The sequence below is a fragment of the Bubalus kerabau genome, chromosome 4, assembly GCF_029407905.1.
Source record: "Bubalus kerabau isolate K-KA32 ecotype Philippines breed swamp buffalo chromosome 4, PCC_UOA_SB_1v2, whole genome shotgun sequence".
Classification (NCBI taxonomy): Eukaryota; Metazoa; Chordata; class Mammalia; order Artiodactyla; family Bovidae; genus Bubalus; species Bubalus kerabau.
The window spans coordinates 120710120-120729684 of NC_073627.1; the positions used below are offsets into that span (position 1 = coordinate 120710120).

General features: G+C 37.9%; 1 long non-coding RNA gene across 3 annotated transcripts in view; it reads right to left on the reverse strand.

Moving 5' to 3' along the window:
• Positions 1-19565, reverse strand: part of LOC129650174 (uncharacterized) — a 129761-nt gene that overhangs the window by 54812 nt on the left and 55384 nt on the right. For 2 of the 3 annotated variants that reach the window (XR_008713648.1, XR_008713649.1), the window contains exon 2: positions 9555-9641. The exons of the other annotated variant lie outside the window; for it this stretch is intronic. This is a non-coding gene — a long non-coding RNA (uncharacterized LOC129650174). The remainder of the gene's footprint in view (positions 1-9554; positions 9642-19565) is intronic. 3 annotated transcript variants of the gene reach the window in all.

Genomic DNA, 19565 nt, shown 5'->3' on the forward strand with positions numbered 1-19565 from the left:
TCTAGATCCTCTTCTCCATGCTTCTCCTCTTTACCAGAAAGCCTACCCTGATCTCAAGTCTAGTCTTCCCCAATCCTCCTAACATTACAACCATATGATAGTTTCCAACCTGATGCATATAGAAAAAGTGAAAGATTAAAGACCAGATTGTGCAAAACTTGATGAATTAACAATCTGAAGCGTTTGTTTCCACAATTCATTTTTTTCCCACTTAAAACCCAGAGACTTCCAAAACTCAGTGTTAGAAAATAAAGGGAAGGGGCAAGAAAAACAGTCTGTACCTCCTGAAACATTTTTCAAATTTACTCATGCAAATTCCCACCAATCTGATCACAGACTCAACTACTTAGATTTATAGTTCTATTTCTCAGAATTGGACAATATACGTCGAGGACAAGAGTCAGCTACACAGAAAATTTGAAGATGAAAGAAAAGATTCTAGTTTACGTCAATAATTCAATTGTGTCAATGCTGTGTTTTTTGGTTGCAGAAGTAAAATCAGCTCAAAACTATATATTAACAGAATAATACATTTAAATCACAGTGACAATCTTTTCTTGTGGCCATCAATTATTCATAAACAGCCACCCCAAAACTTGGCATATTCCACAGGAGCCAGTGTCTTCTTCACAGCAGATATCTGGTGGTCACTTATAAGGTGGCTTTGTTGCATATGCAACTGAACTTGTTGAAATACTTGCTTCCCTGACACCCAGGCCACTACACTATCTAAATTTTCCTCTCACTTTCCTGGCCACTTCTCAGTCTTATTTCTGGTCCTTCTCATCACCTTGGCTTCTAGTCATTTGGACTGACTGCCATGGACTCAGTCCCCAAACCTATTCTCTAGATTCTCTCCAGCAATGATCTCAGCCAGTCTTTATGAAATTGTCTATATACTGATGATTCCCACTTTCCCATCTTTAGTTGAGAACTCTGTCTTGAATTCCTGACATTCCTAAAAGAAAAGTTTACTTGACATCTCCATTTGGATATCTAATAAGCACATCAAGTCTGAGTGAGTGAAGTCGCTCAGTTGTGTCCGACTCTTTGAGACCCCACAGACTGTAGTCTATCAGGCTCCTCGGTCCACGGGATTTTCCAGGCAATAGTACTAGAGTGGGTTGCCATTTCCTTCTCCAGGGAAGCACATCAAGTCTAACATTCCCCAAACTCAACTCCTGCTATCTGCCCCACTTACATCCAACAGTCTTTCCCATCTCAGTAAATGGCAGTTCATCTAGATGGTTAGTCTAAAATCCTTGACTCACTTCTTTATTTCTTAGATCCCCATATTCAGTCCTTCAGCAAATCCCATTAGATCTATTTTCAACTTGCATCCAAAATCCAACCACTTTCACCACCTCCTCTGCTACCACCTTGAATTGAAGCTGTCACCAGTTTTTCCTGGAATATTGCAAATATACACCTCACTGGATCCCCCCACTTCTACTGTTGCTTCTCCTACAAACTCTTCTCTATATCAGTGATCCTCACAGTGTGGTCCCAGACCAGAAGGATCAGCATCACCTAGGAACTTGCTAGGAGTGCACATTCTCCTGCACCACATCAGACCGATTCCATCAGAAACTCTGGCGATGTGCCCAAAGTTGTAACAAGCTCCCAGAAGTGACTGTGATGCATACACAACTTGGAGATCCACTGCTGTACAGAAGTCGTTAGCCAGGATGATCCTTTAAAAATATAAATGAATCATAGGCCCCTCTCCCTTCAAAATCCTGTAGTAGCTTTGCACTCATTAGAGTAGGAGCCCGAGTCCTCATGATGGCCCACAAGGCCCACACTGAGCCCGTTCCCATTCCCACCATGTCTGTAACCACCTCTCTATTTTCCCTTCACTCACACTGCCCAAGCCATTCTGGCCATTTTGCTTCACTTCAGGGTCTTTGCACTTGCTGTTCCCTCTGCTTAGAATGCCATCCCTTCCTCCTTGCCCACATACCAATGTGGCTCTCTCCCTCTTCTTCCTCTGGTCTCTGCTCAAATGTCAGCTTGTCAGAAGGCTTTTCCAAGCTACCATGTTAAAATAACAGCCCTCACTCCCTGTGCTGTGTTTCCCCCTGCTTCCCATTATTTTCTCCATAATGCCCATCACCATCTGGCATAAGCTACACTGTGCATGTTTACTTGTATAATGGTCATTGCACCTCTCAAGAATACACATTCTATGAGGCAGGGATCTGGTTCTGTTTTGCCAGAGCCTGGAACAATGCTGACATGTGGTAGAGGCTTCATAATTATTTGTTGAATAAGTGAATATCTAAATAATTATGGTCAGAATATTCTTCTGGGGAGATGACACATTTATTCCATTGATATTACCATTGCTCAGAATATTTTTAGGGCAATAGCGGAAGTTGGAAGACCTGTTAGAAGGAGGCTATTTGCAATAATCCTAGAGAAAGATAATGATAGTGTTAACTAGGACAGGTGGTAGAAGAAGTGATTGGCTTCTGGACGCAATTTGAATATAGATCCAATGGGTTGAGGTTAATTTTCATGTTACATATGGAACTAGTCTCAGTGTTTATAAGAGATCTTCACATTAAAAAAAGTAAAAAATACAGTTGCTCAGCTTAATTGCATACATTATTTACTAGTCCAAGAATCATATGACATTTGGCTATTGCAGAAATCAAATTTTCCCCTGAAAAGTGAAACACAGAAGCACCGGAGATATTTATGGGCTCTGAATGAAATTCCCTGAATGATAAAATAACAATTCTGATTTTTTATGAGCACATTTTTGTATTTATGTGATTTAATTCTCATAGCAATCCTTTGAGGTCCTTGTTATTAACCCCATTTTTCAGATGAGAGAAAGGAGACTCAGTGAGGTGAGCTAATTCCCTCAGAAGCTTCCAGCTGCAGAGCTGGAGGATTTAAATTCAGGCCACTTCACACACGCGCTAGATGAGTAAGAGCGACATGTTGGGAGCAAATGTACATGCTGCTGGAAAAGAACACCCTTTTGGGGCATCTCAGCATGATTTATCTAATTTCTCTCTTTCAACTTCATAGTCACATCTCATAAGGACAACTCCAAGAGGGTGGGAGACCGGTAGCAAACGTAAGGTGTCATAGCCAGACACCAGGACTAGTTGCGCTCTGCTGCTCAGACTGGGAAAAAGCTTCTTGTCAATGGCCAGAGCCCTGGGTCAGGTGTTCCTCCAGACACTGTTTCCAGAGTCCCTGGGAGAAAACGCTGCCATTGCCATGGGGATTCTATGCTTTCCAGGGCTATGTAGCCAGCATTGTCTCAAGACAAGAAGCTATTGTTTGGACAGAAAGAGAGCATGTTTCTCACTGGGGATTTGGACTTGAATAAGGATTCACATTCCAACAATGCCTCCTTTTGTAAAAATGATTTTTTTTTAGGCTTTTGTGGGTTTTTTTCAGACTCAGATCATGGCTCCTAACAACTATTTCATCTACAGTGTATGTTTGGGTGTAAGGTTCCCATGGAACAAACATCCTTTTGCATATTGACATGAAGGCTTCATGCTGTTCTGAGCGGACTCTGACTTTGCCCTGGCAGGAAGATGGGGAGTGGTGGGAAGATGGGTGCCTGGGTGGGAAATGGCATTTATGGAGAATGGCAACTAATGTGACAGACACTTTAGATACATTATTCCAGTTAATCCTCACAATCACCTGAGCAGATATTATGCAGGTTTTACAAGCAAAGAATGTAATTAGGTGACTGGAGCAAAAATCACACAGCTGGTGAGAATGGAATCTGGGATGGATTCCCAGATCTCACTTCAAACCTGCTCTCTTTCCGCTTCCTGTTCCAGGTTTCCTTACTGAACTTTTCAAATTTCATTTTCTCAGATAAGCCACCTGGTAGAAAGACTGCACGAAATGGCGCTTGTGACTGCCTCTGCTACAGGGCTTGTCACATAAACACTCAATAAAAATCACATTTTCTCCCGTCTTCCTCCTGCATCATCTCATCTTATTTTTGAATTTCTCTTTTTCTTCTCTCTCATATTCTTTCAACTCCTGCTTTCTTTTCACTCTCATATGCTTTTTTTCTGTAGAAAAACAAAATCTAAAGATCCCATTCTCAGTGGCAACATAAGTTTTTTAAAAATCCCCTTGAAATAAACCAACAAGAACAATGCAAGATCCATGTGAAGAAAACTACTAAAATTTCTTGAAGAGAGAAAAGAAGACCTGAATACGTGGAAAGCTATCCATGCTTCTGGAGGAAAGATGTAATATTTTAAAGATGTCAACTTTGCAAAGTAATCCATAAGTTCAATGCAATCCCAATTCAAATCCTAACAGGAGATTTACTGAACTTGGGAAGGTGATTTTAGAGTTCATGTGGAAGAGAAAAGGATGAAAACAAACAAAAAAACTAAAGGGAAAAAAAAAGAATGATGAGGAAGGACCTTACTTTTTAGTTACCAAAATACACCAAGTTTATGCTAATTATAGAATGTTGTATTGGTTCAGAATAAAAACATGGAAAAATTGCATCAAAAACAACAATTCAGGGACAAAGGGACATTCAGAATATATAAAGGGAGAGATTCAAATCAGAGTAAAAAGGACAGATTGTTCAAAAATGATATTGAGAGGGTTAGAAATCCTGAAAAAAATAATTTAGATTCCAGTATCACATCATACACACAAAATCCAAGTGAATTAAATTCTACACTAAACTAAAAAAGAAAAAAATCAAAAAGGAACTTGAGTAAAATATAGTATATCAGTTTGTATAATTTTAGGGGGTGATGAAAGCCTTCCTAATAAGTAAGATTCAAATTCTAGGAGCCATTAATAAAAAGATCTTATTTCAAAAAATAAAAAGTAATTTATGAAATAAGACCCCCCCAAAAAAATGTCCCAGTGAAAGACTGTAAAATATGTAAAACAAAGTATATAAAACATACGAGTTCCTAAAATTATTAAAAGACATAAAATGTAAAACTGGGAAAAAGAAATGAAGAGATAATTCACAAAAATTCAGTCAGTTCAGTTCAGTTGCACAGTCATGTCCGACTTTGCAACCCCATGGACTGCAGCACGCCAGGACTCCCTGCTGCTGCTGCTGCTGCTGCTAAGTCGATTCAGTCGTGTCCGACTCTATGCGACCCCATAGACGGTAGCCCACCAGGCTTCCCTGTCCCTGGGATTCTCCAGGCAAGAACACTGGAGTGGGTCGCCATTTCCTTCTCCAATGCATGAAAGTGAAAAGTGAAAGTGAAGTCGCTCAGTCATGTCCGACTCTAGCGACCCCATGGACTGCAGCCCACCAGGCTCCTCCGTCCATGGGATTTTCTAGGCAAAAGTACTGGAGTGGGGTGCCATTGCCTTCTCTGCAGGAGTCCCTGTCCATCACCAAATCCCGGAGCTTACTCAAACTCATGTCCATTGAGTCAATGATGCTATCCAACCATCTCAATCTCTGTCGTCCCCTTCTCCTCCCACCTTTAATCTTTCACAGCATTCAGGGTCTTTTCATGTGAGTCAGTTCATCGAATCAGGTGGCCAAAGTATTGGAGTTTCACCTTCAGCATCAGTCCTTCCAATCAATATTCAGGACTGATTTCCCTTAGGATGGACTGGTTGGATTTCCTTGCAGTCCAAGGGACTCTCAAGAGTCTTCTCCAACACCACAGTTCAATAGCATCAATTCTTTGGCACTCAGCTTTCTTTACAGTCCAACTCTCATATCCATACATGATTACTGGAAAACCATAGCTTTGACTAGATTGACCTTTATTGGCAGAGTAATGTCTATGTTTTTTAATAAGCTGTCTAGGAATTGATCATAGCATTTCTTCCAAAGAGCAAGCATCTTTTAATTTCATGGCGGCAGCCACCATCTGCAGTGATTTTGGAGTCCCCCAAAATAAAGTCTGTCACCGTTTCCACTGTTTCCCCATCTATTTGCCATGAAGTGATGGGACCAGATGCCATGATCTTAATTTTCTTACAAAAATTAAAACACTGATAAAATATAAAAATGTTTACTCTCAAAATAATAAATGAAATGTAAAATAAACCAAAGGTATACTTTATAAACCAACCAGGTTGTTTAAAAAATTTAATAGATTGATACCAGTATTATCAAGTGGAAATGGGTAATTTCGCACAGTTTTGTTTTTTTTTGGCTGCAACACACAGCTAGTGAGATCTTAGTTTCCTGACCAGGGATTGAACCCAGGCTCTTGGCCGTGAGAGCATGGAGTCCTAACCAATGGACTACCAAGGAATTCCATCACATAGTTTTTAGAGTGTAAATTTGTACAATCTTTTATGATGACAACTCAGAAATAGCTATCAAAATTCAAAATAAGTAGTTTTTTGGAGTTCTTAATTCCATTTCTAAGAATTGATTCTTCTGAAATATTCACAGATGTTTATAAGTATAGCTAGTCATTGAAGCTTTATTTATAATAAAGAAAAATTGGAAAAAGAGAAATTCCATTCAATTAGAGGATGATTAGATTAAATATGGTATATTTATATTGTGGAATACTATATGATGGGGCTTCCCTGGTGGCTCAGACAGTAAAGAATCTGCCTCCAGTGCGAGAGACTAGAGTTCAATCCCTGGGTCAGGAAGATTCCCCTGGAGAAAGGAGCTACCCACTCCAGTATTCTTGCCCGGAGAATTCCAGGGACAGAGGAGCCTGGAGGCTACAGTCCATAGGGTCACAAAGACTCAGACATAACTAAGCGACTAACACTTTCCCTTTCATAGTATATGATAAAAATGAACATATCTGCAGGGCAGCAATAGAGACAGACATAGAGAACAGACTTATGGACACAGGGTGGAGGGCATTGGGGAAGGAAGGAGAGGGTGGGATGTTATGGAGAGAGTAACATGGAAACAAATATATTACCATATGTAAAATAAATAGCCAATGGAAATTTGCTGTAAGACTCAGGGAACTGGAACTGGGCCTGTGTAACAACCTAGAGGAATGGGATGGGGAGGGAGGTTCAAGAAGGAAGGGACACAGGTTTGCCTATGGCTGATTCATGCTGATGTTTGGCAGAAACCAACGCAATTTTAGAAAGCAATTATCTTTCAATTAAAAATAAATAAATTTAATTATTTTTTAAAATGAGGTAGATTTGTATTTATTTCATAGAAGAGCCTAAAAAAGACATATGGTTGAATGAAAAAAATAGAACAAGATACCACATATTGTGGGTACAGAGGATTTGGTTTTTCACTCTTTTTCATATTATTTGCATTATTTATAGTAAGTACGTTTTGTTTATGTAAATAAGAATAAGAGGACTCTTACTTCATCTTATGTCATTTGATCCAAGTAACCATAGCAGTATTAGTACTATTCTCATGTATTCAGTAAATTTCCTGCACTACACTCTCCCAAGTCAAGGATGAGTTGGTGACACTCCAGGCTGGAGGCCCAAGACAATAAAGCCGAGGTGATGCTGAACTAGTGCAAGAAAAGAATGCTTCTCTTCAGCTCTCAGCTCAGTGTCTTAGCTATCAGCAAGAACCATTTATTGAATTTCCTCTTTTGCTTTGGGCTTTAGTGAAGTCCTTCTGGCTGTAGAAGTACCTGCCACAGTACCTACCACCCAACAATGTGGCATCCATCTTCTGTTTCTTGCTGAACTCCTTCCTGTCATAGGGAAAAAACAGCACCAGGTCACTCCCTCCACCCTCCCCTTCTCCAAAATCTTCACTTTTGTTTAGCTGAAATATTTAGGATAAAAAAAACTTAAAAAATTTTTTAGCAGTGTAAACCTACTTGCATGAAGAGTATACATTAAACTTTGCATCAACTAGTACAGCCACTATGGAGAACAGTGTGGAGATTCCTTAAAAAACTGGAAATAGAACTGCCTTATGACCCAGCAATCCCACTACTGGGCATACACACCGAGGAAACCACAACTGAAAGAGACACATGTGCCCCAATATTCATCGCAGCACTGTTTATAATAGCCAGGACATGGAAGCAACCTAGATGTCCATCAGCAGATGAATGGATAAGAAAGCTGTGGTACATATACACAATGGAGTATTACTCAGCCATTAAAAAGAATACATTTGAATTGGTTCTAATGAGGTGGATGAAACTGGAGCCTATTATACAGAGTGAAATAAGCCAGAAGGAAAAACAGCAATACAGTATACTAATGCATATATATGGAATTTAGAAAGATGGTAACTATGACCCTATATGTGAGACAGCAAAAGAGACACAGATGTATAGAACAGCCTTTTGGACTCTGTGGGAGAGGGAGAGGGTGGGATGATTTGAGAGAATAGCATTGAAACATGTATAACATCATATAAGAAACAAATGATGCTTGGGGCTGGTGCACTGGGATGACCCAAAGGGATGGTACGGGGAGGGAGGTGGAAGGGGAGTTCAGGATGGGGAACACATGTACACCCGTGGCAGACTCATGTTGATGTATGGCAAAACCAATACAATATTGTAAAGTAATTAGCCTCCAATTAAAATAAATAAACATATTTAAAAAAATAAACTTTGCATCAAACATCATTTTTTCCTGGAAAAATGTTCTTTAGAAAATTAAAAAGAAAACTATCATCATTTATAACAAAATCATTATTCTCCTACAATACTTTTGGCATATATAGTTCTTCTAGTTATCTTGTACTCTTTTTGACCATTTTCAAAATATTTCTCTTCCAATTAGGTTTTTCATCATTTAATTATTTTTTACTGGTTTCTGATTTTTTTCAAATGAATATATTGGTTAGCCAAAGGCTTACATGATAGCAAGAACTTAAACAGCAAGAATTAGAAAAATATGAAAGCAGGAGGAATAATTCTGTACATACTGAACAATAACCAAAGTACTTGGGCAGTTCGAGGAGAATTGAACTCTGGTATGAAAATCAAGAGACTTCAGCTCTGTCATTCAGTGTAACCTTGGACAAGTGTGTGTCTTCTTAGCTATTTTATAGACTGATGAGTTTCTTTACCTGTAAATTAAGTGGATTGAGTAACAAAATTTTAAAACTCCCTTCCACTGATAAGATCCAAAGATTTCCACTGATGGTTGGTTTGTAGAACAATTGGCAGGCAGAACTTAGGAAAAATGGACCTGGAGATTATCATACTAAGTGAAGTAAGTCAGAGAAAGACAAATATCATATGATATTACTTATATGTGGAATCCAAAATATAATACAAGTGAACTTACTTACAAAATGGAAACAGACTCACAGACATAGAAAACAAACTTACAGTTATCAAAGGGGAAAAGGGGGGAAATAAATTAGGAGTTTAAGATTAGCAGATACAAACTACTATATATAAAACAGATAAACAACAAGGACCTATTGTATAGCACAGGAAACTATGCTACTCAATATCTTTTAATAAACTCTAATGGAAAACAATCTGCAAAAGAATATACATACATTTATAACTGAATCACTTTGCTATGCATCAGAAACTAAAACAACACTGTAAATCAAATATACATCTATTTTAAAAGAAAGAAACAGCAACGGCAATAACATTAGTAGCTACCATTTCATGTGTACTTACCATGTGCCGAGAACTAGGCCGTGTGCTTTATAGATGCCATCTTATTTCTTAGAACAGCTATTTGAAGTTCAGATTACTTCTTCCATTCTTTAAATAAAGAAATGGAGACTCAGAGAGAGTAAATCACTTTCTTGGGATGACAGTCAGAAGTGGGAAGTCCTAAAGGCAGGTCTATTCCACAGTTTTGTTCTTAAGCAGAGGGCTCACCACACCGTCAAGTCACTTGAAGGCTCCCTCTGCGCTGCACCTGTACTGCTGCTGTGTGGGAGGAGGTGCGGGGAGAGAGGAGAGGAGGCTGGCAAGCTGAGACTGTGGCAGTAGAGGGAAATATCCCGTCCACCAAGTGACATCGCCAAGTGAGGGTCCTTGGCTCAGGGCAGGAAAGGATTCTAGAGCCAGCCAGAGTAAAGGGAAAGCAAGTTTATTTAGAGATACACATTCTATAGGCAGAATGTGGATGTCTCAGGAAGTGAGAGCCACTTTGTCCTGCCCTTTCTCTCCCATCTCAAGTCCTTCAAGAGTCCCTTGTTTCAGAAAGTGAATATAACTCAAAGCTTCTTCCACTCCCTGCTGCTGCTGCTGCTGCTAAGTCACATCAGTCGTGTCCGACTCTGTGCAACCCCATAGACGGCAGCCTACCAGGCTCCACTGTCCCTGGGATTCTCCAGGCAAGAGGACTGGAGTGGGGTGCCACTGCCTTCTCCGCTTCCACTCCCTAGAATGTTCAATTGTGGATGGGGCAATGAATTTTCATATGAGACTGGAAAATTATAGCCATGAGGGCATCCTGAAGACAGATGAATCTCCCAGTTGAGTCTTAGAACTTCCAGGTTAGGTTCCTTGGCTGTCCTGGATGCTTGTGATTCCCTTATTATGTGATTAAGTGATGGGCTTATGTTTCCAGAGCTAATGATTCAATAGCTTTCTGTGATGTTAAACTCAGACATGTGAAAAAACAACAGGCAATTAGAAGCAATCAAATCATTCTGAAATTAAGATTCTATTTCTTCATTTGCTAAATGCTTCATCAAAGAAATCAGTAATTTTTTTAAAGCCATGAATATGATATACAGAGAATTAGAACAGCAGTAAGTTTTAAAGTGTACCCATGCTTCCTTCCCAGAATGCTTAGAATGTTTAGGACTGAGCCATTTTTCAGTTTTATTCTGTTGCTTTTTTTTTAGACCTGTGCCTTTCAACACTTTTTTGAGTAATATTTCTCTTTCAGTTTTGATAGATGAATGGGCATGTAACTCTGTGAATGCCAGAAAAATCTTTATAAGCATCAAAGAATAAAATCGCATTGAGCTATTTACATAAATGGTCATGTATGGATGTGAGAGTTGGACTATAAAGAAAGCTGAGCACAGAAGAATTGATGCTTTTGAACTGTGGTGCTGGAGAAGACTCTTGAGAGTCCCTTGGACTGCAAGGAGATCCAACCAGTCCATCCTAAAGGAGATCAGTCCTGGGTGTTCATTGGAAGGATTGATGTTGAAGCCAAAACTCCAATACTTTGGCCACCTGATGCGAAGAGCTGACTCATTTGAAAAGACCCTGATGCTGGGAAAGATTGAGGGCAAGAGAAGAAGAGGACGACAGAGGATGAGATGGTTGGATGGCATCACTGACGCAATGGACATGAATTTGGGTGGACTCCGGGAGTTGGTGATGGACAGGGAGGCCTGGCGTGCTGCGGTTCATGGGGTCGCGGAGTCGGACGCAACTGAGCAACTAAACTGAACTGAATCTAGTAAATTGCAGTGGGCAGTCTTCTCTTCATTGGGTTTTGATGTGTAAGATGTTTGAAGATCCCTGATGTCACAGTCAACCAGAGGGATCTTGAGGTTTGTGAGTGTACCATCATCTTTAGCCACTAAGAACCTACCAAGGGATAGAAAACAGGATTAGAAATAGTAATTTTTCCATCCAAACAACTACTCGGCTTCTTTAATTGGCATTTGATTTTGCTCAAGGCTGAATTCAACACCTTTTCATATGAAGCAGACCATTTTACCGTTCAATCCTATATCCTCTTTCCCCGCTCAGTCCATTAGTCATTCATGTCTTTCTCTTCTATTCTCTTAGGTGGCTCACATATACCTTTTTCAGTTTCTCTAATCAAAGTTCTTCCTGACTGTAGTCTTTACACCTGTTGTCACCTCTGCCTGAAACCTGCCACAACCTCTCTCCCTTTTTCCAGCCAGCTCATTCTTTAGGTTTCAACTTGAATGTCAATCACACCTTTGGAGAGGTCTTCCTTATACCTTTTTAAGTATATCCCCTATTCCTCTCCATTTGGTCCTGTTACTTTAAAAAACTCATATAACGTTACTTCTTTCTTTTAGAGCAATCAAAATTCTAATTGTATATGTAAAAAATATATATTCTTTTGTTATTTCTGACTTTCCAACATGACTGTAAACTTCATGAGAGATTATACCTTAAGGTACACACATATAATATTGCTTTTAAGTCATATAAGAAAACTAAAGACCAATATTCCTCATGAATAGAGATGGAAGAATTCTTAACAAAATAGTAAATGGGTCTCTGCACCATATCAAATCAATTATACACCATGATCAAGTAGAGTTTATCCTAAATATAAGGTCAGTTAAATGTCTGAAATTAATGTAATGGACAATATTAATATAGAATGATGGACAGAAACCATATTATCATGTCAATAAATACAGAAAAAGCATCTGGTCAAATTTAATATCTATTTATGATAAAAACTCTCAACAAACTTCCTCAACCTGATAAAGGATATCTCTGAAAAACTTACAATTAATATTATACTTGGTGAAAGACTGAATTCTTTCCCTGTAATATCAGGAATAAGACAAGTATATTCACTCTTATCACTTCTATTCAAGATTGTATTGGAGATTTTAGCCAGCGTGGGAAGAAGTAAAGATACTAGAGGCATAAAGATTGGAAAGAAAGAAATAAAACTGTCTTACTTGTGATGACATAGTCTTGTATGTAGAAGACCCTAAGGAATGTACCAAAAAACCCTACTAGAACAAATAATCTAGATTAGCAAGGTCCAGTATGCAAGATCAATGTACAAAAATCCATTTTATTTCTATAAGCTAACAATGAACAATCCAAAAATGAAATTAAGGAAACAGTTTCATTCTTGATACTATATGAAATACTTAGAAATATATTTGAGAAAGAAGTACAGGACTTGTATAGGGAAAACTGCTTGCGATGTGGGAGACCCAGGGTTGGGACGATACCTGGGTTGGGACGATCCCCTGGAGAAGGGAGTGGCAATCCACTCCGGTATCCTTGCCTAGAGAATTCCATGGACAGAGGAGCTTGGCAGGCTACAGTCCATGAGGTCGCAAAGAGTCAGACACAACTGAGCAACTAACACTTCCACATAAATAATTGTGGAGAAAAATTAAGAAGATAGATAAACAGAGACTTATTTCACATTCATGGATGGCTAAGACTTAATATTGTTAAGCTGGCAATTCCCTCCAAGTTAACTTATCAGTTCAATGCAATTCTTATCAAAATTCCAGCAGGCTTTTTTGTTGTTGTTGTTAGAAATTGACAAGCAGATCCTAAAAGTCATAGAGACATAGTTATTTGATTTAAGACTTACTGTAAAGCTTTGGCAATCAAGACAATGTGGTATTAGCATAAGGAAAGGCGTAATCAGTGGAACAGAATATAGAGAGCCTAGAAATAAACTTTCTATATATTTCCAATATATTTTTTATAAAGTATCCAAGGAATTCCAATAGGATAAGAATCATCTTTTTTAACAAATGGCATTGGGAAAATTGCATACCTGCACACAAAAAATAAATCTAGTTCTTTTTCTCATGCCATATACAAAAACTTACTCAAGACAGATTGTAGACCTAAATATAAAAACTAAAAGCAAAAATCTAGAAGTAAACAAATATGAAAATCTTTGTGCTCTTGGGTTAGGCAACATTTTTCTTAGACATGACACCAAAAGCATTCTCCGTAAAGGAAAAAACTAAAAAATTGGCATTCATCAAAATTGAAAACTCTTGTTTTTCAAAGGACATTTTAGAAGATGAACTGACAAACCATATACTGGGAGAAAACATTTGCAAAATGTAAACTTAGTAAAGAACTGTATTCAAAGTATTTATTAAAAACTTGTAGCTTAGTAATAAGAAGACAACAACCCAATAGAAGAAAATGGGCAAAATATTTGAACAATATTTCACCAAAGAAGAGACAACAACTTGCAAATAAGCAGATGACAAGATGCTCAATATTATTAATCACTAGGGAAATGCAAATTGAAATCATAATGAGATACCACTACACTAGAAAGGCCAAAATAAAAAAGACTGACAGTACCAAGTACTAGCAAAGATGTGGAAGGTCTTTGCTTTTGAGGGAATTCATGTATGAGGAAGATAAATGAGTATTATGTGCATAATGATATCTCACAGAGGAGATGTAGCTGATACTTTTTAATTGGGTAAGTCTCCAGATGGTTCTGCGAGGTGACAGGTTCTCAGTTTTTATTTTTATTTTATTTTTTTAAAATATAAATTTATTTATTTTAATTGGAGGCTAACTACAATATTGTGTTGGTTTTGCCATACATCAACATGAATCTGCCACGGGTGTGCATGTGTTCCCCATCCTGCACCTCCCTTCCACCTCCCTCCCCGTACCATCCCTCTGGGTCATCCCAGTGCACCAGCCCCAAGCATCCTGTATCCTGCTTCGAACCTGGACTGGCGATTCGTTTCTTATATGATATTATACATGTTTCAATGCCATTCTCCCAAATCATCCCACCCTCTCCCTCTCCCACAGAGTCCAAAAGACTATTCTATACATCTGTGTCTCTTTTGCTGTCTCGCATACAGGGTTATCATTACCATCTTTCTAAATTCCATATATATGCGTTAGTATACTGTATTGCTGTTTTTCTTTCTGGCTTACTTCACTCTGTATAATAGGCTCCAGTTTCATCCACCTCATTAGAACCGATTCAAATGTATTCTTTTTAATGGCTGAGTAATATTTCATTGTGTATACGTACCACAGCTTTCTTATCCATTCATCTGCTGAGGGACATCTAGGTTGCTTCCATGTCCTGGCTATTATAAACAGTGCTGCAATGAACATTGGGGTACACGTGTCTCTTTTAATTCTGGTTTCCTTGGTGTGTATGTCAGAGGTTCTCAGTATTTAATTGAGAGAACTGTTTTGATTATTAGAGGAGCCATACTCTTCCTCCACAACTCTTCCTCCAGTTCCTTCCTCCAGAATATGACTAAGTAGAAGGGAGAGGAAATGTATTGCTGGCAAGGGAGAAAGTTACACAGAGTTGTAAGTGGCTATGCTAAGTGTGTATGTGACCATGAGAGACCAGCTTGAATGGGGATAGGCTGCAAGCAGATGAGCTTTAGGAAGCAAATCTGGAGAGAGTTTGCTCCAGTTTGGTTGTCCTTAAACCAACATCAGTTTGGTTGTCCTTAAAACCTCAACACTGGAAAATTTGGTTTGAAAAAAGTACAAAGCAATATAAAGTATAGGAACAGTATTTTTTACTCTTTTTTTTTTTTAATTGTTTACTCTTAAACTTCTGTTTCTTCACTCATTTGGGTGAGAAATTCCAAAGCAATTAATTAACTATCCAACTGCACTGTAAGCCTTTAACATGAAATAGTGAAACAAATTATTGAAGGGAAAGTTTTATATCCATCCCATTTCTGGCATCTTGGTTTCTCCTCTGAGCTAATTTTATGATTTTTAGCTGAAGGTAAAATTTCATACAGTGACTATAAGTAAAAAATGAATCATTAATATACACAAAAGTTTGAATTTGACATGCCTGAGTATGGCAGGTGATGTTTCATGGATTATTTAAGCATCCTTGAAATTTTTACTTACCTAGTTATGGTGCACATTCTTATGAGATATCACTAGCTTTACTTTACAGGGAAGATTCAGAGAAAATAAATATGAAAAATAGATTTCATCAGACAAATATTTAAATAATTTGCTTTTACTAATCCAACTTGATAATAACTCAGAATATGTACTGTCTGATTTAAATTTTGACAGAACTAGAACTGACTCGATGGACATGAGTTTGAGCAAACTCCAGGAGATAATGAAGGAGAGGAAGCCTGGCGTGCTGCAGTCCATGGGGTCACAGAGTCGGACACGACTGAGCAACTGAACAATAACAATTCAACTTCCTATTTTTTTCCTTTGATTAGGTTGTTTGATACAGTAAAGCAAACATTCTGTTTAAAAGGTTAGTTTATGCTATAAAACTTTATATGATATTGCATTAGTGAGAAGATAAATGATTTCACCATCCTGCTTGACTAATGTAAAGCTAACATTTGATCGTCCAGTCACTATCTGTAAAGATCCTATCCAATGAGAGGGAAATTGTTGTTTTACCAGGTAAGCATTCTCCTTGTTAGGTAATACTTTCTTTCATTTGCAGGTATAACATGCTCAATTTTATTATTTTTAAATTAAGAAAATTAGGTATTGTTTTCTTATTTATGAACATTCTCTGATTTAAAAAAAAATCAAAGACATGCTATGTTGTGATGCTCAAGAGAAATTAATAATCATCCACTCATTACTGAATGGTCAGTAGTGGGAAATGATTTATTTGTATAGGGTAGACCATTTGATTCTTTTGTGACCAAGGAAACTATATTCTTAAGCAGGATGGTTCAGTGGTTTACTTCGGCTTGTTTTAACTCCCACTGGTACTACTATTTATGATAATATGATATTTAAACCAGAGAAAAATGCCTATGTGAAGTCATAATCATTAAAAGGAGATAAAGTCTCGCCTGAAGCATACAGTGAGACATGAGAGGACATTGAAGAAGGTCAAAGAAAGTAACATATCTGTCTTGCATCTATATGTTTCAATAGGACAAATGAGCATAAGGAAAAGATCATAATGGTTCCTGAGTCTGATGTAGGTGCCACCATATTATGTAATATCTCTCAACCATTGCTTAAGGCATTAGATGTACTGGACAGGAAGCCAAAATCAAAGAAGTTCTTTGAGTCTTCTCATTTCTTACTAGACTATTACTTACTAGAATATTTGCTAGTAAGTCTTCAAAGACTTAGAAACCATCAAAGAAAGCAACAGAAGAGCTGAAGACCAGAGCGCAGAAAAAAAATGCAATTCAAGGGAAGTTGCAGAGGTTTCAGGAGAGTGAATAAAGAAACCAGGAAGACAGACTACTTTCATAGCTTTATCGCATGGGAAAGATGTCATCTGTCCATATCAAAGCTGGAGACTTTCAGAAGCTCATGGTCAAAGGAGGCAGCTCTCCATAAAGACAAGTCTTGTTTGGGAGTGATTGACATCTAGCATTTCAATTACAGAGGAGAGAAAGAAAACCTCTTCCAATGTTTACCTCAACTCCAAACATTGAAATATTCCCTGCACATTTTTTTTTTTTTTGCCAAATCAGTATAGTTCTTGGTATGATTTTTTTAGTTGATTCAACTTTTCAAACTTTAATACATTTATTTAAAATGAAAAAATATGTAATGAAAATCCAGGAAAGTTGCTTTTAAAAGAAGGTAACCATTAAAATCAATACAGATTAAATTAAAAAATAACTTTTAGTCAATCTTCAGTTAAGTATTATAAATTGCTGAAGATTCTGGGGAGAAGTTGAAGATATGAAACTCCAAGACTGAGCATTTCATCTTGACTACTGAGAAGAGATGAAAAAGAAAATCAAAAGGGGAAACATCTGTATATCAGGTTGAATCATCTCTTACACCACTGGTTGTATTATCTAGTACATATATAGGTTGCTTTCAGTATTTTGAATAAGTTCTATTCAATAATTTAAAAATACATGTTTAGGGCCTGGAAAGGGGAGGTTCTAGAGTCATGCAGAGGAATGTTTTTTGCTTGTGTGTTTGCTTTTTAATATTTACTTACTTATTTGGCTGCACTGGGTCTTAGTTGCAGCATAAGAACTCTTAGTTACCTCTGTGATCTCTTAGTTGCGGCATGTGGGATCTGGTTCCCTGACCAAGAATCGAATCCAGAGCTTCTGCGCTGGGTTTGTGGAATCTTAGCCACTGGACCACAGGGGAAGATACTTATTCAATACTTTTTAAATTCTTTACTGCTTTTTAAATTTTTATTCTGTGAATGGAGTCTTCTCTTGCTCTTGAGTTAAAATTTGAGCAGCTCTCATGATTTTGCTTGGTCATTTTCTGATAGTTAAAATCCAAAGATCATATCAAGTGACAAACACATCCTTGTTTTTAAAACTATGCCTTCTCTCTGCTACTAGAGCTAGCTGTAACCAAGGTGTGAGAGTCTTACTACACAGTCTTCTTTATTACAAGCCAAAGTCTACTTTCTGATCTCTCCCATGCCTAGATCCTACCTCTGCTCTCTGGAGACTTTCTGCAGAAGTCCCATTCTTTTCCTCTGAGTTAGTTCTTCATATAATTGAACACAGAAATCTTGGCTTCTTTGATTCTTTATCTTTTAAAACCCCAAATTGCCTCTTATCTTGGTTTCTCAGGGTAAAATTTCCTCTTTAAAATTTTCAAACCTGCAGAAAAGTTGAAAGACCTATACAATATCCACCTATGTATCCTTCATCTCAATTTTATATATGTGTAGTTCTTATTTTTCCTGAACTATTTGAAAGAAAGCTAGAAACATCATATTACTTTATGGTTAAGTATTTTAGTATGACAATGTCAATTTTAGCATGACAATCTCCTAAGAGTAAGGACATTTTCTTCAAAATCACTCACTTAAGAAAATTAACAAAAAAAAATAACAAAAAAAAAAGAAAGAAAATTAACAGCAATTTAATAAATTTAATAATGTCATATATAGACCATGTAAGATTTCCCTATTATTCAAATAATGCCTTTTCAGCTTTTTTTTTCAACCTATGATCAAATAAAAGATCTCACATTGCATTTGATTTTCCTGACTCTTTCGTTTCCTTTAATCTTGAATAGTTCATCCAATTTTCTATGAATTTCACAACATTGCTCAAGTTAAAGTTTTAATCCAGCCATCCTGGATCAACCTCAACCTGACAAGCCACAGTCCACAGCCTCCTCCAGATATAGACAGGCAAAAACAATTTAGAGGAAGATCAATAACTCCTTTCCTTAAAACTTTTTTAGCAACTGTAATATTGTCGACAGTTGGTTTCTGTGGTCAAACAAATCACACCACAGGTCCATTTCTTACACCTGTCAGGTTGGATCTTCTCCATCTTGGAGTTACATTTTTTAGTTACATTTTTGAGCTTGCTTACAAAACCCACCTGGTGGCATCTTTCTTATTGTTTTGGATCACTCATGAAAAATAGTTGTGGTCATTTTGAAGGCTGAGTGTCCCTTCGTTCACACCAGCTGTCACTCTGATTTTTTATGTGCCCATATGAGATGAGTACAGCTCAGCAGCAGGGGAGAAGAGCTGGGCACAGGAGTTACTCACACAGCAGGACCAGGGGCAGATTGACTAACTAAAAGATGGCTGCAGAGTTTCAGGCTGGCAAGCAGAGAATGGTGACCTAGGGTCCCAACAATCTCTGTTCTATTCCAGACAAAAAGCCAGCAAGGGTAGGAGCTGAGAAGATTCCAAATGGTACTGATACCTTCACAAGAGGGCAGTGAACCTAGAAGCATTCTGATGTGGAACACTGAGAATCCAGCAGGCAGACAGACAACAGAAGGGAAATGTGTGCCTGGGGAAATACCCTTGCCCCCAAGCAAAGTTTCAGGAGCAGATTTCCTGTCCCCAGACAGAGACTTGCATAAAGCAAAGCAAGGCTGCAATGAAGAATTTATTTAATAGGGGGCTAGAGATGGAGTTTATAACAGAGGCAGAAGAAGAATGTGGGTCTGCAGTAGATCTGTACTCAAGACTATATCCAAAACCAACTGTGGTTTCAGGGGTACATGTGTATTTGTCACCCTTTGATTGTCTTTCTCAATTCATTCAGTTTG